This window comes from Lissotriton helveticus, chromosome 12 (assembly GCF_964261635.1).
Source record: "Lissotriton helveticus chromosome 12, aLisHel1.1, whole genome shotgun sequence".
In the NCBI taxonomy this organism is placed as follows: Eukaryota; Metazoa; Chordata; class Amphibia; order Caudata; family Salamandridae; genus Lissotriton; species Lissotriton helveticus.
The window spans coordinates 96,944,718-96,969,845 of NC_136073.1; the positions used below are offsets into that span (position 1 = coordinate 96,944,718).

Sequence of the window (25,128 nt, forward strand, 5' to 3'; positions counted from 1 at the left end):
TCAATAACAAAAAATACATAAATAATCTATTGTTGATGATGAAATTTTGTTTCCTGCTATAAATTCTTCTTTATATGTACTGTAATCTTAAATACAAAAAGATACTCAATCACTAAACAAGTATTATTATGTTTTATTAAACAGGTACTTTTGTAAAACCCAATTCCAATTCTTGAATAGTTTACAATTTTTTTTTCATGAAGGCATTAATATTGCTCAAATCGAGGTAGTAATGTCATCTACGTCTTTCTCATAGATATGTCTATTTTTATTTTGCAATAACAGTATTCACTCTATAATCTTGAAAATACTTTGGTTTTTATGAGGTTTAAGATGATCTGTTCAACAGTAAGATGAATCAGATTTTTTTGTTTTAATTGTATCAGAATAGGACCTAATGAAATTGATTTGGTATATAACAAACAGAAAAGCAAGGCGCTGCTGAGAGTTGAACTCAGGATCTCCTGTTTACTAGACAGGCGCTTTAACCAACTAAGCCAACGCAACCACTTGAGTCTTAACTTTGAAAGACTTTTCTTTATGGTGTTCAAGAGAATATTGCTTTTACACTTTCATATTCTTTTATAAGTTCATAGACTTCTCTACTCATACACTTTCGATGAAGACGCTTCACTCATTCAAAAACACCTCTCTAATTCGAAGTTTACCCTATTCATAGAATTTTCAAATATATCTTGCTGAAGAGTGGATTAGTTGAACTCAACAATAGAGCGATCATACGGCTCTATCTTGTTCTTTGTCATTTACTTTTCGATATTTCAGTCAATGCATTCCTATAAAAATCTTCACAATACCAAGTATTCTATTTCATTTTAAGACAACTTATTCTAAAGTTCATAGAACCAGACGTTTATTCTTAAATTGTATTCAACACTTGTTTGATGAAAATTATTCCTAAAGCATGGAGAAAACAGGTAGGTGCTGCTGAGATTTGAACTCAAGATCTCCTGTTCACGCAATAGGCGCTTTAACCACTAAGCCACAGCACCAACATTAATGACAAAAAATACATGAATAATTTATTCTTGATGATGAAATTTTGTTTCCTGCTATAAGTTCTTCTTTATATGTACTGTAATCTTAAACACAAAAAGATACTCAATCACTAAACAAGTATTAATATGTTTTAATAAACAGGTACTCCTATAAAACCCAATTTTATTTTGTGAATACATTAAATTTTTTTTTCATGAAGGCATTAATATAGCTTAAATCGAGGTAGTAATGTCATCTACGTCTTTCTCATAGATATGTCTTTTTTTATTTTACAATAACAGTATTCACTCTATAATCTTGAAAATACTTTGGTTTTTATGAGGTTTATGATGATCTGTTCAACAGGAAGATGAATCAGACTTTTATATTTTAATTGTATCAGAATAGGACCTAATGAAATTGATTTGTTATATAACAAAGAGAAAAGCAAAGCGCTGCTGAGAGTTGAACTCAGGATCTCCTGTTTACCTAACAGGTGCTTTAACCAGCTAAGCCACAGTACCCCCTTGAGTCTTAACTGTGAAGGACTTTTCTTTATGGTGTTCAAGAGAATATTGCTTTTTCACTTTCATATTCTTTTATGAGTTCACAGACTTCTCTATTCAAACACTTTAATTGAAGTTTACCCTATTCATAGAATTTTAAAATATACCTTGCCGAAGAGTAGATTAGTTGAACTCAACAATAGAGTGATCATACAGCTCTATCCTGTTCTTTGTCATTTACTTTTCGATATTTCAGTCAATGCATTCCTATAAAAATCTTCACAATACCAAGTATTTTATTTCATTTTATGATAACTTATTCTAAAGTTCATAGAACCAGACCTTTAATTCTTAAAATGTATTCAACACTTGTTTGATGAAAAATATTACTAAAGCATGGAGAAAACAGTTAGGTGCTGCTGAGATTTGAACTCAGGATTTCCTGTTTACGAGACAGGCGCTTTAACCACTAAGCCACAGCACCAACGTCAATAGCTAGAAAAACATAAATAATTTATTGTTGATGATGAAAATTCATTTCCTGCTATAAATTCTTCTTTATATGAACTGTAATCTTAAACACAAAAAGATACTCAATCACTAAACAAGTATTAATATGTTTTATTAAACAGGTACTCTTATAAAACCCAATGTTATTTCTTGAATACATTACATATTTTTTATGAAGGCATTAATATAGCTCAAATCGAGGTAGTAATGTCATCTACGTCTTTCTCATAGATATGTCTTTTTTTTATTTTGCAATAACAGTATTCACTCTATAATCTTGAAAATACTTTGGTTTTCATGAGGTTTAAGATGATCTGTTCAACAGTAAGATGAATCAGACTTTTATATTTTAATTGTATCAGAATAGGACCTAATGAAATTGATTTGTTATATAACAAAGAGAAATGCAAGTGCTGCTGAGAGTTGAACTCAGGATCTCCTGTTTACTAGACAGGCGCTTTAACCAGCTAAGCCACAGCACCCCCTTGAGTCTTAACTTTGAAAGACTTTTCTTTATGGTGTTCAAGAGAATATTGCTTTTTCACTTTCATATTCTTTTATAAGTTCACAGACTTCTCTACTCAAACACTTTAGATGAAGACGCTTCACTTATTCAAAAACACCTCTCTAATTTGAAGTTGACCCTATTCATAGAATTTTAAAATATACCTTGCCGAAGAGTGGATTAGTTGAACTCAACAACAAAGAGTGATCGTACGGCTCTATCTTGTTCTTTGTCATTTACTTTTCGATATTTCAGTCAATGCATTCCTATAAAAATCTTCACAATACCAAGTATTTTATTTCATTTTATGATAACTTATTCTAAAGTTCATAGAACCAGACGTTTAATTCTTAAAATGTATTCAACACTTGTTTGATGAAAATATTCCTAAAGCATGGAGAAAACAGTTAGGTGCTGCTGAGATTTGAACTCAGGATTTCCTGTTCACGAGACAAGCGCTTTAACCACTAAGCCACAGCACCAACGTCAAAACCAAAAAATACATAAATAATCTATTGTTGATGATGAAATTTTGTTTCCTGCTATAAATTCTTCTTTATATGTACTGTAATCTTAAACACAAAAAGTTACTCAATCACTAAACAAGTATTATTATGTTTTAATTAACAGGTACTCTTGTATAACCCAATTTCAATTCTTGAATGGTTTACAATTTTTTTTTCATGAAGGCATTAATATTGCTCAAATCGAGGTAGTAATGTCATCTACGTCTTTCTCATAGATATGTCTATTTTTATTTTGCAATAACAGTATTCACTCTATAATCTTGAAAATACTTTGGTTTTTATGAGGTTTAAGACGATCTGTTCAACAGTAAGATGAATCAGACTTTTATATTTTAATTGTATCAGAATAGGACCTAATGAAATTGATTTGTTATATAACAAAGAGAAATGCAAGTGCTGCTGAGAGTTGAACTCAGGATCTCCTGTTTACTAGACAGGCACTTTAACCAGCTAAGCCACAGCACCCCCTTGAGGCTTAACTTTGAAAGACTTTTCTTTATGGTGTTCAAGAGAATATTGCTTTTTCACTTTCATATTCTTTTATAAGTTCACAGACTTCTCTACTCAAACACTTTAGATGAAGACGCTTCACTTATTCAAAAACACCTCTCTAATTTGAAGTTTACCCTATTCATAGAATTTTAAAATATACCTTGCCGAAGAGTGGATTAGTTGAACTCAACAACAAAGAGTGATCGTACGGCTCTATCTTGTTCTTTGTCATTTACTTTTCGAAATTTCAGTCAATGCATTCCTATAAAAATCTTCACAATACCAAGTATTTTATTTCATTTTATGATAACTTATTCTAAAGTTCATAGAACCAGACGTTTAATTCTTAAAATGTATTCAACACTTGTTTGATGAAAAATATTCCTAAAGCATGGAGAAAACAGTTAGGTGCTGCTGAGATTTGAACTCAGGATTTCCTGTTTATGAGACAGGCGCTTTAACCACTAAGCCACAGCAACAACATCAATAATAAAAAATACATAAATAATCTATTGTTGATGATGAAATTTTGTTTCCTGCTATAAATTCTTCTTTATATGTACTCTAATCCTAAACATAAAAAGATACTCAATCACTAAACAAGTATTAATATATTTAAATAAACAGGTACTCTTATAAAACCCAATTTCATTTCTTGAATACATTACAATTTTTTTTTCCATGAAGGCATTAATATAGCTCAAATCGAGGTAGTAATGTCATCTACGTCTTTCTCATAGATATGTCTTTTTTTATTTTGCAATAACAGTATTCACTCTATAATCTTGAAAATACTTTGGTTTTTATGAGGTTTAAGATGATCTGTTCAACAGTAAGATGAATTAGACTTTTATATTTTAATTGTATCAGAATAGGACCTAATGAAATTGATTTGTTATATAACATAGAGAAAAGCAAGACGCTGCTGAGAGTTGAACTCAGGATCTCCTGTTTACTAGACAGGCACTTTAACCAGCTAAGCCACAGCACCCCCTTGAGTCTTAACTTTGAAAGACTTTTCTTTATGGTGTTCAAGAGAATATTGCTTTTTCACTTTCATATTCTTTTATAAGTTCACGGACTTCTCTACTCAAACACTTTAGATGAAGACTCTTCACTTATTCAAAAACACCTCTCTAATTTGAAGTTTACCCTATTCATAGAATTTTAAAATATACCTTGACGAAGAGTGGATTTGTTGAACTCAACAATAGAGTGATCATACGGCTCTATCGTGTTCTTTGTCATTTACTTTTCGATATTTCAGTCAAAGCATTCCTATAAAAATCTTAACAATACCAAGTATTTTATTTCATTTTATGATAACTTATTCTAAAGTTCATAGAACCAGACGTTTAATTCTTAAAATGTATTCAACACTTGTTTGATGAAAAATATTCCTAAGGCAAGGAGAAAACAGTTAGCTGCTACTGAGATTTGAACTCAGGATTTCCTGTTAACGAGACAAGCGCTTTAACCACTAAGCCACAGCACCAACGTCAATAACAGAAAATACATAAATAATCTATTGATGATGATGAAATTTTGTTTCCTGCTATAAATTCTTCTTTATATGTACTGTAATCTTAAACACAAAAAGATACTCAATCACTAAACAAGTATTATTATGTTTTAATAAACAGGTACTCTTGTACAACCCAATTTCAATTCTTGAATGGTTTACCATTCTTTTTCATGAAGGCTTTAATATTGCTCAAATCGAGCTAGTAATGTCATCTACGTCTTTCTCATAGATATGTCTTTTTTTATTTTGCAATAACAGTATTCACTCTATAATCTTGAAAATACTTTGGCTTTTATGAGGTTGAAGATGATCTGTTCAACAGTAAGATGAATCAGACTTTTATATTTTAATTGTATCAGAATAGTACCTAATGAAATTGATTTGTTATATAATAAAGAGAAAAACAAGGCGCTACTGAGAGTTGAACTCAGGATCTCCTGTTTACTAGACAGGCTCTTTAACCAGCAAAGCCACAGCACCCCCTTGAGTTTCAACTTTGAAAGACTTTTCTTTATGGTGTTTAAGAGAATATTGCTTTTTCACTTTCATTTTCTTTTTTAAGTTCACAGACTTCTCTACTCAAACCCTTTAGATGAAGACACTTCACTTATTCAAAAACACCTCTCTAATTTGAAGTTTACCCTATTCATAGAATTGTAAAATATACCTTGCCGAAGAGTGGATTAGTTGAACTCAACAATAGAGTGATCATACGGCTCTATCTTGTTCTTTGTCATTTACTTTTCGATATTTCAGTCAATGCATTCCTATAAAAATCTTCACAATACCAAGTATTTTATTTCATTTTATGATAACTTATTTTAAAGTTCATAGAACCAGACGTTTAATTCTTAAAATGTATTCAATACTTGTTTGATGAAAAATATTCCTAAAGCATGGAGAAGACAGTTAGGTGCTACTGAGATTTGAACTCAGGATTTTCTGTTTACGAGACAGGCACTTTAACCACTAAGCCACAGCACCAACGTCAATAGCAAAAAATACATAAATAATCTACTGCTGATGATGAAATTTTGTTTCCTGCTATACATTCTTCTTTATATGCACTGTAATCTTAAACACAAAAAGATACTCAATCACTAAACAAGTATTAATATGTTTTAATAAACAGGTACTCTTATAAAACCCAATGTTATTTCTTGAATACATTATATATTTTTTTTCATGAAGGCATTAATATAGCTCAAATCGAGGTAGTAATGTCATATACGTCTTTCTCATAGATATGTGTTTTTTTATTTTGCAACAACAGTATTCACTCTATAATCTTGAAAATACTTTGGTTTGTATGAGGTTTAAGATGATCTGTTCAACAGTAAGATGAATCAGACTTTTATATTTTAATTGTATCAGAATAGGACCTAATGAAATTGATTTGTTATATAATAAAGAGAAAAGCAAGGCGCTGCTGAGATTTGAACTCAGGATCTCCTGTTTACTAGACAGGCGCTTCAACCAGCTAAGCCACAGCACCCCCTTGAGTCTTAACTTTGAAAGACTTTTATTTATGGTGTTCAAGAGAATATTACTTTTTTCACTTTCATATTCTTTTATAAGTTCACAGACTTCTCTACTCAAACACTTTAGATGAAGAAGCTTCACTGATTCAAAAACACCTCTCTAATTTGAAGTTTACCCTATTCATAGAATTTTAAAATATACCTTGCTGAAGAGTGGATTAGTTGAACTCAACAATAGAGTGATCATACAGTTCTATCTTGTTCTTTGTCATTAACTTTTCGATATTTCAGTCAATGCATTCCTATAAAAATATTCACAATGCCAAGTATTTTATTTCATTTTATGATAACTTATTCTAAAGTTCATAGAACCAGACGTTTATTCTTAAATTGTATTCAACATTTGTTTGATGAAAAATATTCCTAAAGCATGGAGAAAACAGTTAGGTGCTGCTGAGATTTGAACTCAGCATTTCCTGTTTATGAGACAGGCGCTTTAACCACTAAGCCACACCACCAACGTCAATAACGAAAAATACATAAATAATCTATTGTTGATGATGAAATTTTGTTTCCTGCTATAAATTCTTCTTTATATGTACTGTAATCTTAAACACAAAAAGATACTCAATCACTCAACAAGTATTAATATGTTTTAATAAATTGGTACTCTTATAAAACCCAATGTTATTTCTTGAATACATTACATTTTTTTTTTCATGAAGGCATTAATATAGCTCAAATCGAGGTAGTAATGTCATCTACGTCTTTCTCATAGATATGTCTTTTTTTATTTTGCAAAAACAGTATTTACTCTATAATCTTGAAAATACTTTGGTTTTTATGAGGTTTAAGATGATCTGTTCAACAGAAAGATGAATCAGACTTTTATATTTTAATTGTATCAGAATAGGACCTAATGAAATTGATTTGTTATATAACAAAGAGAAAAGCAAGGCGCTGCTGAGAGTTGAACTCAGGATCTCCTGTTTACTAGACAGGTGCTTTAACCAGCTAAGCCACAGCACCCCCTTGAGTCTTATCTTTGAAAGACTTTTCTTTATGGTGTTCAAGAGAATATTGCTTTTTCACTTTCATATTCTTTTATAAGTTCACAGACTTCTCTACTCAAACACTTTAGATGAAGACGCTTCCCCTATTCAAAAACACCTCTCTAATTTGAAGTTTACCCTATTCATAGAATTTTAAAATATACCTTGCCGAAGAGTGGATTAGTTGAACTCAACAATAGAGTGATCATATGGCTCTATCTTGTTCTTTGTCATTTACTTTTCGATATTTCAGTCAATGCATTCCTATAAAAATCTTCACAATGCCAAGTATTTTATTTCATTTTATGATAACTTATTCTAAAGTTCATAGAACCAGACGTTTATTCTTAAATTGTATTCAACATTTGTTTGATGAAAAATATTCCTAAAGCATGGAGAAAACAGTTAGGTGCTGCTGCGATTTGAAATCAGCATTTCCTGTTTACGAGACAGGCGCTTTAACCACTAAGCCACACCACCAACGTCAATAATACAAAATACATGAATAATCTATTGTTGATGATGAAATTTTGTTTCGTGCTATAAACTCTTCTTTATATGTACTGTAATCTTAAACACAAACAGATACTCAATCACTAAACAAGTATTAATATGTTTTAATAAACTGGTACTCTTATAAAACCCAATGTTATTTCTTGAATACATTAAATTTTTTTTTTCATGAAGGCATTAATATAGCTCAAATCGAGGTAGTAATGTCATCTACGTCTTTCTTATAGATATGTCTTTTTTTATTTTGCAATAACAGTATTTACTCTATAATCTTGAAAATACTTTGGTTTTTTTGGAGTTTAAGATGATCTGTTCAACAGAAAGTTGAATCAGACTTTTATATTTTAATTGTATCAGAATAGGACCTAATGAAATTGATTTGTTATATAACAAAGAGAAAAGCAAGGCGCTGCTGAGAGTTGAACTCTGGATTTCCTGTTTACTAGACAGGCGCTTTAACCAGCTAAGCCACAGCATCCCCTTGAGTCTTAACTTTGAAAGACTTTTCTTTTATGGTGTTCAAGAGAATATTGCTTTTTCACTTTCATATTCTTTTATAAGTTCACAGACTTCTCTACTCAAACACTTTAGATGAAGAAGCTTCACTTATTCAAAAACACCTCTCTAATTTGAAGTTTACCTTATTCATAGAATTTTAAAATATACCTTGCCGAAGGGTGGATTAGTTGAACTCAACAATAGAGTGATCATACGGCTCTATCTTGTTCTTTGTCATTTACTTTTCGATATTTCAGTCAATGCATTCCTATAAAAATCTTCACAATGCCAAGTATTTCATTTCATTTCATGATAACTTATTCTAAAGTTCATAGAACCAGACGTTTATTCTTAAATTGTATTAAACATTTGTTTGATGAAAAATATTCCTAAAGCATGGAGAAAACAGTTAGGTGCTGCTGAGATTTGAACTCAGCATTTCCTGTTTACGAGACAGGCGCTTTAACCACTAAGCCACACCACCAAAGTCTATAACAAAAAATCCATAAATAATCTATTGTTGATGATGAAATTTTGTTTCCTGCTATAAATTCTTCTTTATATGTACTGTAATCTTAAACACAAAAAGATACTCAATCACTAAACAAGTATTAATATGTTTTAATAAACAGGTACTCTTATAAAACCCAATGTTATTTCTTGAATACATTATATTTTTTTTTTCATGAAGGCATTAATACAGCTCAAATCGAGGTAGTAATGTCATATACGTCTTTCTCATAGATATGTCTTTTTTTCTTTTGCAACAACAGTATTCACACTATAATCTTGAAAATACTTTGGTTTTTATGAGGTTTAAGATGATCTGTTCAACAGTAAGATGATTCAGACGTTTATATTTTAATTGTATCAGAATAGGACCTAATGAAATTGATTTGTTATATAACAAAGAGAAAAGCAAGGCGCTGCTGAGAGTTGAACTCAGGATCTCCTGTTTACTAGACAGGCGCTTTAGCCAGCTAAGCCACAGCACCCCCTTGAGTCTTTATTTTGAAAGACTTTTCTTTATGGTGTTCAAGAGAATATTGTTTTTTCACTTTCATATTCTTTTATAAGTTCACAGACTTCTCTACTCACACACTTTAGATGAAGACGCTTCACCTATTCAAAAACACCTCTCTAATTTGAAGTTTACCCTATTCATAGAATTTTAAAATATACCTTGCCGAAGAGTGGATTAGTTGAACTCAACAATAATGTGATCATACGGCTCTATCTTGTTCTTTGTCATTTACTTTTCGATATTTCAGTCAGTGCATTCCTATAAAAATCTTCACAATACCAAGTATTTTATTTCATTTTATGATAACTTATTTTAAAGTTCATAGAACCAGACGTTTAATTCTTAAAATGTATTCAATACTTGTTTGATGAAAAATATTCCTAAAGCATGGAGAAGACAGTTAGGTGCTACTGAGATTTGAACTCAGGATTTCCTGTTTACGAGACAGGCACTTTAACCACTAAGCCACAGCACCAACGTCAATAGCAAAAAATACATAAATAATCTACTGCTGATGATGAAATTTTGTTTCCTGCTATACATTCTTCTTTATATGCACTGTAATCTTAAACACAAAAAGATACTCAATCACTAAACAAGTATTAATATGTTTTAATAAACAGGTACTCTTATAAAACCCAATGTTATTTCTTGAATACATTATATATTTTTTTTCATGAAGGCATTAATATAGCTCAAATCGAGGTAGTAATGTCATATACGTCTTTCTCATAGATATGTGTTTTTTTATTTTAAAACAACAGTATTCACTCTATAATCTTGAAAATACTTTGGTTTGTATGAGGTTTAAGATGATCTGTTCAACAGTAAGATGAATCAGACTTTTATATTTTAATTGTATCAGAATAGGACCTAATGAAATTGATTTGTTATATAATAAAGAGAAAAGCAAGGCGCTGCTGAGATTTGAACTCAGGATCTCCTGTTTACTAGACAGGCGCTTCAACCAGCTAAGCCACAGCACCCCCTTGAGTCTTAACTTTGAAAGACTTTTCTTTATGGTGTTCAAGAGAATATTACTTTTTTCACTTTCATATTCTTTTATAAGTTCACAGACTTCTCTACTCAAACACTTTAGATGAAGAAGCTTCACTGATTCAAAAACACCTCTCTAATTTGAAGTTTACCCTATTCATAGAATTTTAAAATATACCTTGCTGAAGAGTGGATTAGTTGAACTCAACAATAGAGTGATCATACGGCTCTATCTTGTTCTTTGTCATTAACTTTTCGATATTTCAGTCAATGCATTCCTATAAAAATCTTCACAATGCCAAGTATTTTATTTCATTTTATGATAACTTATTCTAAAGTTCATAGAACCAGACGTTTATTCTTAAATTGTATTCAACATTTGTTTGATGAAAAATATTCCTAAAGCATGGAGAAAACAGTTAGGTGCTGTTGAGATTTGAACTCAGCATTTCCTGTTTATGAGACAGGCGCTTTAACCACTAAGCCACACCACCAACGTCAATAACAAAAAATACATAAATAATCTATTGTTGATGATGAAATTTTGTTTCCTGCTATAAATTCTTCTTTATATGTACTGTAATCTTAAACACAAAAAGATACTCAATCACTAAACAAGTATTAATATGTTTTAATAAATTGGTACTCTTATAAAACCCAATGTTATTTCTTGAATACATTACATTTTTTTTTTCATGAAGGCATTAATATAGCTCAAATCGAGGTAGTAATGTCATCTACGTCTTTCTCATAGATATGTCTTTTTTTATTTTGCAAAAACAGTATTTACTCTATAATCTTGAAAATACTTTGGTTTTTATGAGGTTTAAGATGATCTGTTCAACAGAAAGATGAATCAGACTTTTATATTTTAATTGTATCAGAATAGGACCTAATGAAATTGATTTGTTATATAACAAAGAGAAAAGCAAGGCGCTGCTGAGAGTTGAACTCAGGATCTCCTGTTTACTAGACAGGTGCTTTAACCAGCTAAGCCACAGCACCCCCTTGAGTCTTATCTTTGAAAGACTTTTCTTTATGGTGTTCAAGAGAATATTGCTTTTTCACTTTCATATTCTTTTATAAGTTCACAGACTTCTCTAATCAAACACTTTAGATGAAGACGCTTCCCCTATTCAAAAACACCTCTCTAATTTGAAGTTTACCCTATTCATAGAATTTTAAAATATACCTTGCCGAAGAGTGGATTAGTTGAACTCAACAATAGAGTGATCATATGGCTCTATCTTGTTCTTTGTCATTTACTTTTCGATATTTCAGTCAATGCATTCCTATAAAAATCTTCACAATGCCAAGTATTTTATTTCATTTTATGATAACTTATTCTAAAGTTCATAGAACCAGACGTTTATTCTTAAATTGTATTCAACATTTGTTTGATGAAAAATATTCCTAAAGCATGGAGAAAACAGTTAGGTGCTGCTGCGATTTGAAATCAGCATTTCCTGTTTACGAGACAGGCGCTTTAACCACTAAGCCACACCACCAACGTCAATAATAAAAAATACATGAATAATCTATTGTTGATGATGAAATTTTGTTTCGTGCTATAAATTCTTCTTTATATGTACTGTAATCTTAAACACAAACAGATACTCAATCACTAAACAAGTATTAATATGTTTTAATAAACTGGTACTCTTATAAAACCCAATGTTATTTCTTGAATACATGAAATTTTTTTTTTCATGAAGGCATTAATATAGCTCAAATCGAGGTAGTAATGTCATCTACGTCTTTCTCATAGATATGTCTTTTTTTATTTTGCAATAACAGTATTTACTCTATAATCTTGAAAATACTTTGGTTTTTTTGAAGTTTAAGATGATCTGTTCAACAGAAAGATGAATCAGACTTTTATATTTTAATTGTATCAGAATAGGACCTAATGAAATTGATTTGTTATATAACAAAGAGAAAAGCAAGGCGCTGCTGAGAGTTGAACTCAGGATTTCCTGTTTACTAGACAGGCGCTTTAACCAGCTAAGCCACAGCATCCCCTTGAGTCTTAACTTTGAAAGACTTTTCTTTATGGTGTTCAAGAGAATATTGCTTTTTCACTTTCATATTCTTTTATAAGTTCACAGACTTCTCTACTCAAACACTTTAGATGAAGAAGCTTCACTTATTCAAAAACACCTCTCTAATTTGAAGTTTACCTTATTCATAGAATTTTAAAATATACCTTGCCGAAGGGTGGATTAGTTGAACTCAACAATAGAGTGATCATACGGCTCTATCTTGTTCTTTGTCATTTACTTTTCGATATTTCAGTCAATGCATTCCTATAAAAATCTTCACAATGCCAAGTATTTCATTTCATTTCATGATAACTTATTCTAAAGTTCATAGAACCAGACGTTTATTCTTAAATTGTATTAAACATTTGTTTGATGAAAAATATTCCTAAAGCATGGAGAAAACAGTTAGGTGCTGCTGAGATTTGAACTCAGCATTTCCTGTTTACGAGACAGGCGCTTTAACCACTAAGCCACACCACCAAAGTCTATAACAAAAAATCCATAAATAATCTATTGTTGATGATGAAATTTTGTTTCCTGCTATAAATTCTTCTTTATATGTACTGTAATCTTAAACACAAAAAGATACTCAATCACTAAACAAGTATTAATATGTTTTAATAAACAGGTACTCTTATAAAACCCAATGTTATTTCTTGAATACATTATATTTTTTTTTTCATGAAGGCATTAATATAGCTCAAATCGAGGTAGTAATGTCATATACGTCTTTCTCATAGATATGTCTTTTTTTATTTTGCAACAACAGTATTCACACTATAATCTTGAAAATACTTTGGTTTTTATGAGGTTTAAGATGATCTGTTCAACAGTAAGATGATTCAGACGTTTATATTTTAATTGTATCAGAATAGGACCTAATGAAATTGATTTGTTATATAACAAAGAGAAAAGCAAGGCGCTGCTGAGAGTTGAACTCAGGATCTCCTGTTTACTAGACAGGCGCTTTAGCCAGCTAAGCCACAGCACCCCCTTGAGTCTTTATTTTGAAAGACTTTTCTTTATGGTGTTCAAGAGAATATTGTTTTTTCACTTTCATATTCTTTTAAAAGTTCACAGACTTCTCTACTCACACACTTTAGATGAAGACGCTTCACCTATTCAAAAACACCTCTCTAATTTGAAGTTTACCCTATTCATAGAATTTTAAAATATACCTTGCCGAAGAGTGGATTAGTTGAACTCAACAATAGAGTGATCATACGGCTCTATCTTGTTCTTTGTCATTTACTTTTCGATATTTCAGTCAATGCATTCCTGTAAAAATCTTCACAATACCAAGTATTTTATTTCATTTTATGATAACTTATTCTAATTTTCATAGAACCAGACGTTTCATTCTTAAAATGTATTTAACACTTGTTTGATGAAAAATATTCCTAAAGCATGGAGAAAACAGTTAGGTGCTACTGAGATTTGAACTCTGGATTTCCTGTTTACGAGATAGGCGCTTTAACCACTAAGCCACAGCACCAACGTCAGTAACAAAAAATACATAAATAATCTATTGTTGATGATGACATTTTGTTTCCTGCTATAAATTCTTCTTTATATGTACTGTAACCCTAAACACAAAAAGATACTCAATCACTAAACAAGTATTATTATGTTTTAATAAACAGGTACTCTTATAAAACCCAATGTTATTTCTTGAATACATTACATTTTTTTTCATGAAGGCATTAATATAGCTCAAATCGAGGTAGTAATGTCATCTATGTCTTTCTCATAGATATGTCTTTTTTTATTTTGCAATAACAGTATTCACTCTATAATCTTGAAAATACTTTGGCTTTTATGAGGTTGAAGATGATCTGTTCAACAGTAAGATGAATCAGACTTTTATATTTTAATTGTATCAGAATAGTACCTAATGAAATTGATTTGTTATATAATAAAGAGAAAAGCAAGGCGCTGCTGAGAGTTGAACTCAGGATCTCCTGTTTACTAGACAGGCGCTTTAACCAGCTAACCCACAGCACGCCCTTGACTCTTAACTTTGAAAGACTTTTCTTTATGGTGTTCAAGAGAATATTGCTTTTTCACTTTCATATTCTTTTATAAGTTCACAGACTTCTCTACTCAAACACTTTAGATGAAGACGCTTCACTTATTCAAAAACACCTCTCTAATTTGAAGTTTACCCTATTCATAGAATTTAAAATATACCTTGCCGAAGAGTGGATTAGTTGAACTCAACAATAGAGTGATCATACGGCTCTATCTTGTTCTTTGTCATTTACTTTTCGATATTTCAGTCAATGCATTCCTATAAAAATCTTCACAATGCCAAGTATTTTATTTCATTTTATGATAACTTATTCTAAAGTTCATAGAACCAGACGTTTATTCTTAAATTGTATTCAACATTTGTTTGATTAAAAATATTCCTAAAGCATGGAGAAAACAGTTAGGTGCTGCTGAGATTTGAACTCAGCATTTCCTGTTTACAAGACAGGCGCTTTAACCACTAAGCCACACCACCAACGTCAATAGCAAAAAATACATAAATAATCTATTGATGATGAAATTTTGTTTCCTGCTATAAATTCTTCTTTATATGTACTGTAATCTTAAAAACAAAAAGATACTCAATCACTAAACAAGTATTAATATGTTTTAATAAACTGGTACTCTTATAAAACCCAATGTTATTTCTTGAATACATTACATTTTTTTTTTCATGAAGGCATTAATATAGCTCAAATCGAGGTAGTAATGTCATCTACGTCTTTCTCATAGATATGTCTTTTTTTATTTTGCAATAACAGTATTTACTCTATAATCTTGAAAATACTTTGGTTTTTTTGAAGTTTAAGATGATCTGTTCAACAGAAAGATGAATCAGACTTTTATATTTTAATTGTATCAGAATAGGACCTAATGAAATTGATTTGTTATATAACAAAGAGAAAAGCAAGGCGCTGCTGAGAGTTGAACTCAGGATTTCCTGTTTACTAGACAGGCGCTTTAACCAGCTAAGCCACAGCATCCCCTTGAGTCTTAACTTTGAAAGACTTTTCTTTATGGTGTTCAAGAGAATATTGCTTTTTCACTTTCATATTCTTTTATAAGTTCACAGACTTCTCTACTCAAACACTTTAGATGAAGAAGCTTCACTTATTCAAAAACACCTCTCTAATTTGAAGTTTACCTTATTCATAGAATTTTAAAATATACCTTGCCGAAGGGTGGATTAGTTGAACTCAACAATAGAGTGATCATACGGCTCTATCTTGTTCTTTGTCATTTACTTTTCGATATTTCAGTCAATGCATTCCTATAAAAATCTTCACAATGCCAAGTATTTCATTTCATTTCATGATAACTTATTCTAAAGTTCATAGAACCAGACGTTTATTCTTAAATTGTATTAAACATTTGTTTGATGAAAAATATTCCTAAAGCATGGAGAAAACAGTTAGGTGCTGCTGAGATTTGAACTCAGCATTTCCTGTTTACGAGACAGGCGCTTTAACCACTAAGCCACACCACCTACATCTATAACAAAAAATCCATAAATAATCTATTGTTGATGATGAAATTTTGTTTCCTGCTATAAATTCTTCTTTATATGTACTGTAATCTTAAACACAAAAAGATACTCAATCACTAAACAAGTATTAATATGTTTTAATAAACAGGTACTCTTATAAAACCCAATGTTATTTCTTGAATACATTATATTTTTTTTTTCATGAAGGCATTAATATAGCTCAAATCGAGGTAGTAATGTCATATACGTCTTTCTCATAGATATGTCTTTTTTTATTTTGCAACAACAGTATTCACACTATAATCTTGAAAATACTTTGGTTTTTATGAGGTTTAAGATGATCTGTTCAACAGTAAGATGATTCAGACGTTTATATTTTAATTGTATCAGAATAGGACCTAATGAAATTGATTTGTTATATAACAAAGAGAAAAGCAAGGCGCTGCTGAGAGTTGAACTCAGGATCTCCTGTTTACTAGACAGGCGCTTTAGCCAGCTAAGCCACAGCACCCCCTTGAGTCTTTATTTTGAAAGACTTTTCTTTATGGTGTTCAAGAGAATATTGTTTTTTCACTTTCATATTCTTTTATAAGTTCACAGACTTCTCTACTCACACACTTTAGATGAAGACGCTTCACCTATTCAAAAACACCTCTCTAATTTGAAGTTTACCCTATTCATAGAATTTTAAAATATACCTTGCCGAAGAGTGGATTAGTTGAACTCAACAATAGAGTGATCATACGGCTCTATCTTGTTCTTTGTCATTTACTTTTCGATATTTCAGTCAATGCATTCCTGTAAAAATCTTCACAATACCAAGTATTTTATTTCATTTTATGATAACTTATTCTAATTTTCATAGAACCAGACGTTTCATTCTTAAAATGTATTTAACACTTGTTTGATGAAAAATATTCCTAAAGCATGGAGAAAACAGTTAGGTGCTACTGAGATTTGAACTCTGGATTTCCTGTTTACGAGATAGGCGCTTTAACCACTAAGCCACAGCACCAACGTCAGTAACAAAAAATACATAAATAATCTATTGTTGATGATGACATTTTGTTTCCTGCTATAAATTCTTCTTTATATGTACTGTAACCCTAAACACAAAAAGATACTCAATCACTAAACAAGTATTATTATGTTTTAATAAACAGGTACTCTTATAAAACCCAATGTTATTTCTTGAATACATTACATTTTTTTTCATGAAGGCATTAATATAGCTCAAATCGAGGTAGTAATGTCATCTACGTCTTTCTCATAGATATGTCTTTTTTTATTTTGCAATAACAGTATTTACTCTATAATCTTGAAAATACTTTGGTTTTTATGAGGTTGAAGTTGATCTGTTCAACAGAAAGATGAATCAGACTTGTATATTTTAATTGTATCAGAATAGGACCTAATGAAATTGATTTGTTATATAACAAAGAGAAAAGCAAGGCCCTGCTGAGAGTTGCACTCAGGATCTCCTGTTTACTAGACAGGCGCTTTAACCAGCTAAGCCAGAGCACCCCCTTGAGTCTTAACTTTGAAAGACTTTTCTTTATGGTGTTCAACAGAATTTTGCTTTTTCACTTTCATATTCTTTTATAAGTTCACAGACTTCTCCACTCAAACACTTTAGATGAAGACGCTTCACTTATTCAAAAACACCTCTCTAATTTGAAGTTTACCCTATTCATAGAATTTTAAAATATACCTTGCCGAAGAGTGGATTAGTTGAACTCAACAATAGAGTGATCATACGGCTCTATCTTGTTCTTTGTCATTTACTTTTCGATATTTCAGTCAATGCATTCCTATAAAAATCTTCACAATGCAAAGTATTTTATTTCATTTTATGATAACTTATTCTAATTTTCATAGAACCAGACGTTTATTTCTTAAAATGTATTTAACACTTGTTTGATGAAAAATATTCCTAAAGCATGGAGAAAGCAGTTAGGTGCTACTGAGATTTGAACTCGGGATTTCTTGTTTACGAGACAGGCACTTTAACCACTAAGCCACAGCACCAACGTCGATAACAAAAAATACATAAATAATCTATTGTTGATGATGAAATTTTGTTTCCTGCTATAAATTCTTCTTTATATGTACTGTAACCCTAAACACAAAAAGATACTCAATCACTAAACAAGTATTATTATGTTTTAATAAACAGGTACTCTTATAAAACCCAATGTTATTTCTTGAATACATTACATTTTTTTTTTCATGAAGGCATTAATATAGCTCAAATCGAGGTAGTAATGTCATCTACGTCTTTCTCATAGATATGTCTTTTTTTATTTTGCAATAACAGTATTCATACTATAATCTTGAAAATACTTTGGCTTGTATGAGGTTGAAGATGATCTGTTCAACAGTAAGATGAATCAGACTTTTATATTTTAATTGTATCAGAATAGTACCTAATGAAATTGATTTGTTATATAATAAAGAGAAAAGCAAGGCGCTGCTGAGAGTTGAACTCAGGATCTTCTGTTTACTAGACAGGCGCTTTAACCAGCTAAGCCACAGCACCCCCTTGAGTCTTAACTTTGAAAGACTTTTCTTTATGGTGTTCAAGAGAATATTGCTTTTTCACTTTCATATTCTTTTATAAGTTCACAGACTTCTCTACTCAAACACTTTAAATGAAGACGCTTCACTTATTCAAAAACACCTCTCTAATTTGAAGTTTACCCTATTCAAAGAATTTTAAAATATACCTTGCCGAAGAGTGGATTAGTTGAACTCAACAATAGAGTGATCATACGGCTCTATCTTGTTCTTTGTCATTTACTTTTCGATATTTCAGTCAATGCATTCCTATAAAAATCTTCACAATACCAAGTATTTTATTTCATTTTATGATAACTTATTCTAAAGTTCATAGAACCAGAAGTTTAATTCTTAAAATGTATTCAATACTTGTTTGATGAAAATATTCCTAAAGCATGGAGAAAACAGTTAGGTGCTACTGAGATTTGAGCTCAGGATTTCCTGTTTACGAGACAGGCGCTTTAACCACTAAGCCACAGCACCAACGTCAATACCAAAAAATACATAAATAATCTACTGCTGATGATGAAATTTTGTTTCCTGCTATAAATTCTTCTTTATATGTACTGTAATCTTTTTTAATTCAAATCTTTTTTATTGAAGATTAAAGATGAAAATAAAGACAATACAATAAGTCTTACAGTGTACAAATGGACAAAAATGTTAGCATAAGGACGCTTACACTAATCAAAAGCAAATCAAAAAGAAAGGATAAGAAGAAAAGGGGGGAGAGAGAAAGAGGGAAGAGAGGATAGAAGAGGCGAGAGAGAGAGAGAGAGAGAAGAAAGAGGACAGGTGTATCCATAGAGCAATAGCAACTGGTTTACCCAGACCTGTCACGCTGCATGCGTAACAGGAAATATACAGTAGGCATATATAATCAAACACACCAAATTCTATATAGATCCTATATTGGGAAGCTAACTGTTTGGATGTGCTTCACGGGGGTTCAAAGTGGGAGGATGACGCATCCAGGGATGACCAGAGTTTGGAGTTCGAAGGCTTCCAAGTGGTTGACTGTAGCGCAGGATTGTCCGCCCCTCTTAAGAAGGAGAGCCATTCTAGCCACATTTTGAAGCTGACTCCAGCAAAATCTTTCCCTTTGTAAAGTATGACCTTGCACGCCAATGTCAGCATAATATCAAGCAGTTGTCTGTCATGAATGTCCGGCAATTGCGCCTCCAGAGGACCCAAAATGACGTATATAAATTCTTGGGTAGGTGTGATTCCAAGTACTTGTTGAATATATGTAAATATTTTACTCCAAAATGGTCGCAATAGGGAACAATTAAAAAGCATGTGTGCCAAGTCACCAGGTGCTTCCTGACAGTTCCAACAGTTAGGCGTATCCCTCAGTTTACATGTAAACAATCTCTGAGGGGTCCAAAACACTCTATTTAACAACATATATTTCGTTTGACATAGGATCGGGGATATCTTGTTTGTAGCCCAGTGTTGTGTATCACCTCCCAGTCTAACACAATGCCTGTGGAGTTAGGCTCCGACTCCCACTTACTTTCGGTCATCCTATGTGGTTTCTTGGGCAGGGGGAGGAGTAGCTTATATATTCTGGAAACAAAATGATCAGCATGGTACAGTATTCGGAGGCGGGTCACCAGCCAGGGCGAGTCTTTATTGAGGGAGCATTTGGAGATAGCAGCTTTTAGTTTCAGGAACTGGTAGAATTCTATGGGTGGTAAATCAAATTTCTCTTGCAATGTCGAAAAGGGTAGGGGCCTACCATTATCATAGAGGTCATTCACTATGTGTATACCTTTTGCAGCCCATAGTTCCCAGAAAAGGGTCTTCCCTTCTATCCGGAGCATAGGGTTATGCCATAATGAGAGCAGGGTGGATCTCTTGGCCACCAAGGCAGTTTTATGGGACTGGTCGAGTCGGAGGAGTGCTCTTCTGGTATTAAGTAGGATGTATTTGGAGTGGGGTACATGGGCCAAGTCCATGGTGAGGAGAGCCGAAAGGGGTGCATGTGCCATTAGCGAACGTTCAATAGTTAGCCATACTGGAGTGTAGGATGTACCATCAACCAGCCAGAGGGCTCCCTGCTTACAGAGGAAGGCTGTTTGGTAGTTCCTGAACGAGGGCAGGCCCAGGCCGCCCTTTTCTTTTGCTAGTTGCAGCTTTTTTAGTGATACCCTGGCTTTTTTCCCTCGCCACAGGAACTCTCCGAACAACCTGTCCACTTTGTTGATGAATTCTTCTGAAAAAGTCATGGGGAGCATGCAAGCTAGGTAGTTGACTAGAGGCGTGCACATCATTTTAAGAGTCTCAACCCTACCCCACCAGGACAAAAATTTAGGTGACCAGCTGTCTAGCAGCGTGGATATCTTTTTCAACGTTAAGTCTTCATTTAATTTCAGAGTTGTAATCAAGTCCTTCTCGAAATCTAGGCCCAAATATTTAAAAGCTTTTGGTTGCCAAGTGAGACCGGATGATCCCAGGATTTCTTTACCCCCGATGTTGTTTAGTAACTTAACTTCTGTTTTATCTTTATTCAGTTTATATCCTGATACTCTAGAAAACCGCTCAATTGTGTTCATCAAGGCCGGGATAGCCTCGTCAGCTTTTTCCGTTAGTATCAGCACATCATCAGCGTATGCAGTCAATTTCACAGTACAGTCATCAAATGGGACCCCAGCAATGGCGTCATTATGTCTAATATGCCACAGGAAGGGTTCTATTGCTAGTAAGAACAGAGATGGTGATAACGGGCAACCTTGTCTCGTCCCTTGTTTTAAACAAAAAGAGGAAGAGAAGGAACCACCCGCTCTGACCTTAGAAGTAGGGCCGGCATACAGAGCCATTACAAGTTTAGTAAACGTCTTTCCTAGATTAAAGTTGTGTAAAACTGCCTCAAGAAAGGACCAATCTACCTTGTCGAAGGCTTTCTCTGCATCTAGTGTGACAGCTACCGTGGGAGTTTTCAAGAGTTTTGCTTTCTCTAGGGCATGGGCTAGTACTCTAGTGTTGTCACTAGACAGTCTATGTTTTAAGAAACCCGCTTGAGACGGGTGTACGAGGGTAGGGAGGACTTTTTGCAACCGGGCTGACAAGATCATGGCTAGCACTTTACAATCCAGATTAATCAGGGAAATCGGCCTATAATTCTTTGGTAATGACGGGTCCTTGCCGTCCTTAGGCAAAACTGCAATAGTCGCTTCTGCCAACGTGCCCTTCAGCTCCCCCGACTCCGTAAATTCATGAAAGAGGTTCAAAAGAGGATCAACCAAATCCGCTGCAAAGCTTTTATAAAATTTAGCCGTAAAGCCATCCGGCCCCGGTGCTTTCCCACATTTCAGTCCCCTGATCGCTGTTTGCACCTCTTTGGCTGAGATCGGCTCATTAAGACTAAGTTGTTGTTCAGGTTTTAACTTTGGTAGTTCACACTCCTGTAGGTATTCCTGAATCTTATCTCCAGCTACCAATTCGTTTTTAGCATATAAGTCCTCGTAGAAGTCTTTAAAGACCTCAGTAATTTTTTGGGGGTCCGAGTGAGCAACTCCCGCCAAATCCCTGATAACATTAATAGCATTCTTTTGCACTTTGAATTTTAAGTATGCCGCCAGGCTCTTACCGGCTTTATTAGATTCACATAGCTTAAACCTTGGCTTCCTATCCAGCCATACCCCCGCCCTTTCGCTCACTAGTTTGTTATATTCGTATTTCCTGTTGGTCATGATGTTTAGCGTTTCCCGGTCCCTTGTTATTTGGTGTTTGTTCTCTAGGGCAGCTATCTCAGCCTACTGCCCTTCCAGCTTTGCATTACAATATCTGTTCATTGCTGAACGGATTTTGATGCACACCCCCCTTATTGTACTTTTTAGAGCCTCCCATTGCACTAGGTCTGAAGTGTCCCCTCTCGCATTAATCTCCAAATAAGATCTAATAGCTGCCAGAATCTCAGCTCTATATTGTCCTTTGTGTAGGATTTCTTCATTGAATCTCCAAGACGTTTGTTTAGGTGATGGTTTGCTGTTACTGATGGATAGAGATATGCATGAGTGGTCCGACAGTACCCTGGGTTCAATTGATGTATCCTCTATCCTTGCGACGCCATTTTGTGTAATGAAAATGTAGTCAAAGCGGGAGAATGAATCATGAGGGGAAGAGTAAAATGTGTAATCCCTATCTGTAGGGTTTTGAATTCTCCAAGCATCAATTAAATGAAATTGTTGACATAATTTAATGAAGGCATTATGCGACTTGTTGGGTTTGAATGAACACTTAGAATCCCTATCTAAGGCTGGGTCAAGTGGAAGATTAAAATCACCCCCAATTATATGTCCCGCCGTATCCGGTATCGTTGCAATCTGCTTGACTAAATCCTGCCAAAATTCTAAATCATTAGTGTTAGGTGCGTAAACATTAGTGACAAAGAATTCCGTGTTATCCCTAGAGAGTTTCACCGTGACCCAGCGACCTTTTTCATCTGATGAGGATGACAGTAATTCTACCTTGGACTTTTTTGACAATAAAACCAGAACTCCATTCTTTTTACCGAGTGCACTAGATCCTACAACCTCCGAATAAAACTTGTTGCGCAGAGTGTAGAATTGTTTAACATCTAATTTGGTCTCTTGCAGCAGAACAATGTCCCCCTTCTGCCTACGCAGATAGTCTAATATCTTTTGTTTTTTAACGGGCTGATTCAGACCCTTAACATTCATGGACAGAATTTTCAATCGGTCAAGTGAGGTTGTACCAAGTGGAGTGGACAGTGGTGGATGTGACATTTACAGTAGTATATGTATCATGGTTATTCCATGAGAACCAAGGAAAGACATCCTACACGGTGTATTATGTAAAGAACACACTGTTTTGCTCCATATGATGGAAAACGTTCGACAATCATGAATACACATTCGGGTGCCTAGGGATATAGCATGAGTGGCCTGAGTACAAGTATACAAACACATCATATGCATGATACAACTTGTCCAATCAAGAATAAAGAGACAGACCAGAAGAGAAGGAAGAGAAAGAAGAGATAGAAAAGAGAGAAGTGGCACAGAAAGTAGAAGAAGAAGAGTGGAATAGAATGAAGGAAAAAGAAGAGAAAATAATACGGACCATAAAACACAACCCCCCCAATCCCCCACAGCCCCCCACCCCACCCACCCCAACTGTAGTACAGAAGCATGGCGACGTGAGGAAAACCGCAGTAACCCTCCCGTCTAAACTAGTCACGTAGACATTGGAACTATTATGCATAACACAAAGTGCATACAAACATTACGCAAGCAGCGGAACGATGAAATGGTGTGGCTGAGCCAACATGCAATCAATAGCACGCTTCCACTGTATGTTCCTTATAAATCAGAAAAAATTCCTGAGCGCCCACTAGGCTATGGTACATGAACAGAAATTTGATAATACAACAACATGGCCCATTGTAAGATATTATAGCATCATATCCTTCATTAAAGGCTCGTAATGGTTAGCAGTTTCTAAGTCAACGCATCAGCGGTGAGTAACCTAAGCAAAAACAATAGATCATTAACAATCATTCCCTTAAACAGAGAGTTTTCAATGCTGCCGGAGCATAATCCGGTCTACTCCGAGTAACCTGCCAGTGTACCGGGGTCTGCTCAATGCAAAAAAGTGTAGACCAGTAATAGCAGGTCCACGCCAGATCAAAACGAGAGAAGTAAAGTGAAGAAACTTCCTGAGCTTTAGTTCAACCCCCTACGCCATATTTCAGGGTATCATAAATTTCCCAGTGTAAGAGGCTTCCGTAAACTTTATGCCTCATCATGTAGTAACCTAGCAACAGACAAGACCAGTAGGCTTTTAACATGAACAGAGCATAGAGAGCTTGATGGGAGTACTAAAACCCAGACGTGTTCATTTGTATCCTGAAGCTGAAGCCGAGGCTGTTAGACCATTTGGATTATTGGTTTCCATGTCGCGTTCCATATCTCGTTCTTCCACGTCTTCAAGCATACGTTTCAGCTTCATAGGGTCCGTGAAGTAGTGAGACGATCCTCGTATTGTCACCCTGTACTTCGCTGGGCCCACAAACCCAAATTGGTATCCCTTCACTGACAGTTGCGGACGTAGGGCAAGGAAGGCCTTCCTTATTTCCACGGTCTCTTTACTGTAATCTTGAGAAATGTATACCTTGGAGTCTTTCCACAGAATATGGTTGTGCTTTCGCACGAAGGCTAGGATTTGCTCCACGTGCTGGTAGCGTAATGGTTTACATATGATGGGCCTTGGTCCTCTCTGCGTTTTAGTGATTCTTCCTGGGACTCTATGCGCTCTGTCAAATTCAAGAGGGTTTGTAAAGGTCATGTTCGTGGCTTTAGTGAACCAGGATTCCAAGAACTTAATGCATGAACTTTCCGATTCTTCTGACCCTTCCGGA

The 25,128-nt window shown here is 33.7% G+C and overlaps 22 non-coding genes across 22 annotated transcripts; all 22 read right to left on the minus strand.

Annotated features, from left to right (window-relative positions):
* Positions 1 to 1,913: 1,913 nt before the first annotated feature.
* Positions 1,914 to 1,986, minus strand: TRNAT-CGU (transfer RNA threonine (anticodon CGU)). The gene has a single exon. It is a non-coding gene; the product is annotated as a tRNA-Thr (tRNA).
* Positions 1,987 to 2,420: 434 nt separating this feature from the next.
* Positions 2,421 to 2,494, minus strand: TRNAT-AGU (transfer RNA threonine (anticodon AGU)). Its single transcript has one exon. It is a non-coding gene; the product is annotated as a tRNA-Thr (tRNA).
* A 432-nt stretch (positions 2,495 to 2,926) lies between these two features.
* On the minus strand, positions 2,927 to 2,999 carry TRNAT-CGU (transfer RNA threonine (anticodon CGU)). Its single transcript has one exon. It is a non-coding gene; the product is annotated as a tRNA-Thr (tRNA).
* A 436-nt stretch (positions 3,000 to 3,435) lies between these two features.
* Positions 3,436 to 3,509, minus strand: TRNAT-AGU (transfer RNA threonine (anticodon AGU)). Its single transcript has one exon. It is a non-coding gene; the product is annotated as a tRNA-Thr (tRNA).
* A 433-nt stretch (positions 3,510 to 3,942) lies between these two features.
* On the minus strand, positions 3,943 to 4,015 carry TRNAM-CAU (transfer RNA methionine (anticodon CAU)). Its single transcript has one exon. It is a non-coding gene; the product is annotated as a tRNA-Met (tRNA).
* Positions 4,016 to 4,453: 438 nt separating this feature from the next.
* On the minus strand, positions 4,454 to 4,527 carry TRNAT-AGU (transfer RNA threonine (anticodon AGU)). Its single transcript has one exon. It is a non-coding gene; the product is annotated as a tRNA-Thr (tRNA).
* Positions 4,528 to 5,972: 1,445 nt separating this feature from the next.
* TRNAT-CGU (transfer RNA threonine (anticodon CGU)) lies at positions 5,973 to 6,045 on the minus strand. Its single transcript has one exon. It is a non-coding gene; the product is annotated as a tRNA-Thr (tRNA).
* A 437-nt stretch (positions 6,046 to 6,482) lies between these two features.
* On the minus strand, positions 6,483 to 6,556 carry TRNAT-AGU (transfer RNA threonine (anticodon AGU)). Its single transcript has one exon. It is a non-coding gene; the product is annotated as a tRNA-Thr (tRNA).
* A 431-nt stretch (positions 6,557 to 6,987) lies between these two features.
* On the minus strand, positions 6,988 to 7,060 carry TRNAM-CAU (transfer RNA methionine (anticodon CAU)). The gene has a single exon. It is a non-coding gene; the product is annotated as a tRNA-Met (tRNA).
* Positions 7,061 to 7,497: 437 nt separating this feature from the next.
* TRNAT-AGU (transfer RNA threonine (anticodon AGU)) lies at positions 7,498 to 7,571 on the minus strand. Its single transcript has one exon. It is a non-coding gene; the product is annotated as a tRNA-Thr (tRNA).
* Positions 7,572 to 9,016: 1,445 nt separating this feature from the next.
* TRNAT-CGU (transfer RNA threonine (anticodon CGU)) lies at positions 9,017 to 9,089 on the minus strand. Its single transcript has one exon. It is a non-coding gene; the product is annotated as a tRNA-Thr (tRNA).
* A 437-nt stretch (positions 9,090 to 9,526) lies between these two features.
* On the minus strand, positions 9,527 to 9,600 carry TRNAT-AGU (transfer RNA threonine (anticodon AGU)). Its single transcript has one exon. It is a non-coding gene; the product is annotated as a tRNA-Thr (tRNA).
* Positions 9,601 to 10,031: 431 nt separating this feature from the next.
* TRNAT-CGU (transfer RNA threonine (anticodon CGU)) lies at positions 10,032 to 10,104 on the minus strand. Its single transcript has one exon. It is a non-coding gene; the product is annotated as a tRNA-Thr (tRNA).
* A 437-nt stretch (positions 10,105 to 10,541) lies between these two features.
* On the minus strand, positions 10,542 to 10,615 carry TRNAT-AGU (transfer RNA threonine (anticodon AGU)). The gene has a single exon. It is a non-coding gene; the product is annotated as a tRNA-Thr (tRNA).
* A 941-nt stretch (positions 10,616 to 11,556) lies between these two features.
* On the minus strand, positions 11,557 to 11,630 carry TRNAT-AGU (transfer RNA threonine (anticodon AGU)). The gene has a single exon. It is a non-coding gene; the product is annotated as a tRNA-Thr (tRNA).
* Positions 11,631 to 13,074: 1,444 nt separating this feature from the next.
* On the minus strand, positions 13,075 to 13,147 carry TRNAT-CGU (transfer RNA threonine (anticodon CGU)). The gene has a single exon. It is a non-coding gene; the product is annotated as a tRNA-Thr (tRNA).
* Positions 13,148 to 13,584: 437 nt separating this feature from the next.
* TRNAT-AGU (transfer RNA threonine (anticodon AGU)) lies at positions 13,585 to 13,658 on the minus strand. The gene has a single exon. It is a non-coding gene; the product is annotated as a tRNA-Thr (tRNA).
* Positions 13,659 to 15,100: 1,442 nt separating this feature from the next.
* TRNAT-UGU (transfer RNA threonine (anticodon UGU)) lies at positions 15,101 to 15,173 on the minus strand. The gene has a single exon. It is a non-coding gene; the product is annotated as a tRNA-Thr (tRNA).
* A 938-nt stretch (positions 15,174 to 16,111) lies between these two features.
* On the minus strand, positions 16,112 to 16,184 carry TRNAT-CGU (transfer RNA threonine (anticodon CGU)). Its single transcript has one exon. It is a non-coding gene; the product is annotated as a tRNA-Thr (tRNA).
* A 437-nt stretch (positions 16,185 to 16,621) lies between these two features.
* On the minus strand, positions 16,622 to 16,695 carry TRNAT-AGU (transfer RNA threonine (anticodon AGU)). Its single transcript has one exon. It is a non-coding gene; the product is annotated as a tRNA-Thr (tRNA).
* Positions 16,696 to 18,649: 1,954 nt separating this feature from the next.
* Positions 18,650 to 18,723, minus strand: TRNAT-AGU (transfer RNA threonine (anticodon AGU)). Its single transcript has one exon. It is a non-coding gene; the product is annotated as a tRNA-Thr (tRNA).
* Positions 18,724 to 19,153: 430 nt separating this feature from the next.
* On the minus strand, positions 19,154 to 19,226 carry TRNAT-CGU (transfer RNA threonine (anticodon CGU)). The gene has a single exon. It is a non-coding gene; the product is annotated as a tRNA-Thr (tRNA).
* Positions 19,227 to 25,128: the final 5,902 nt, after the last annotated feature.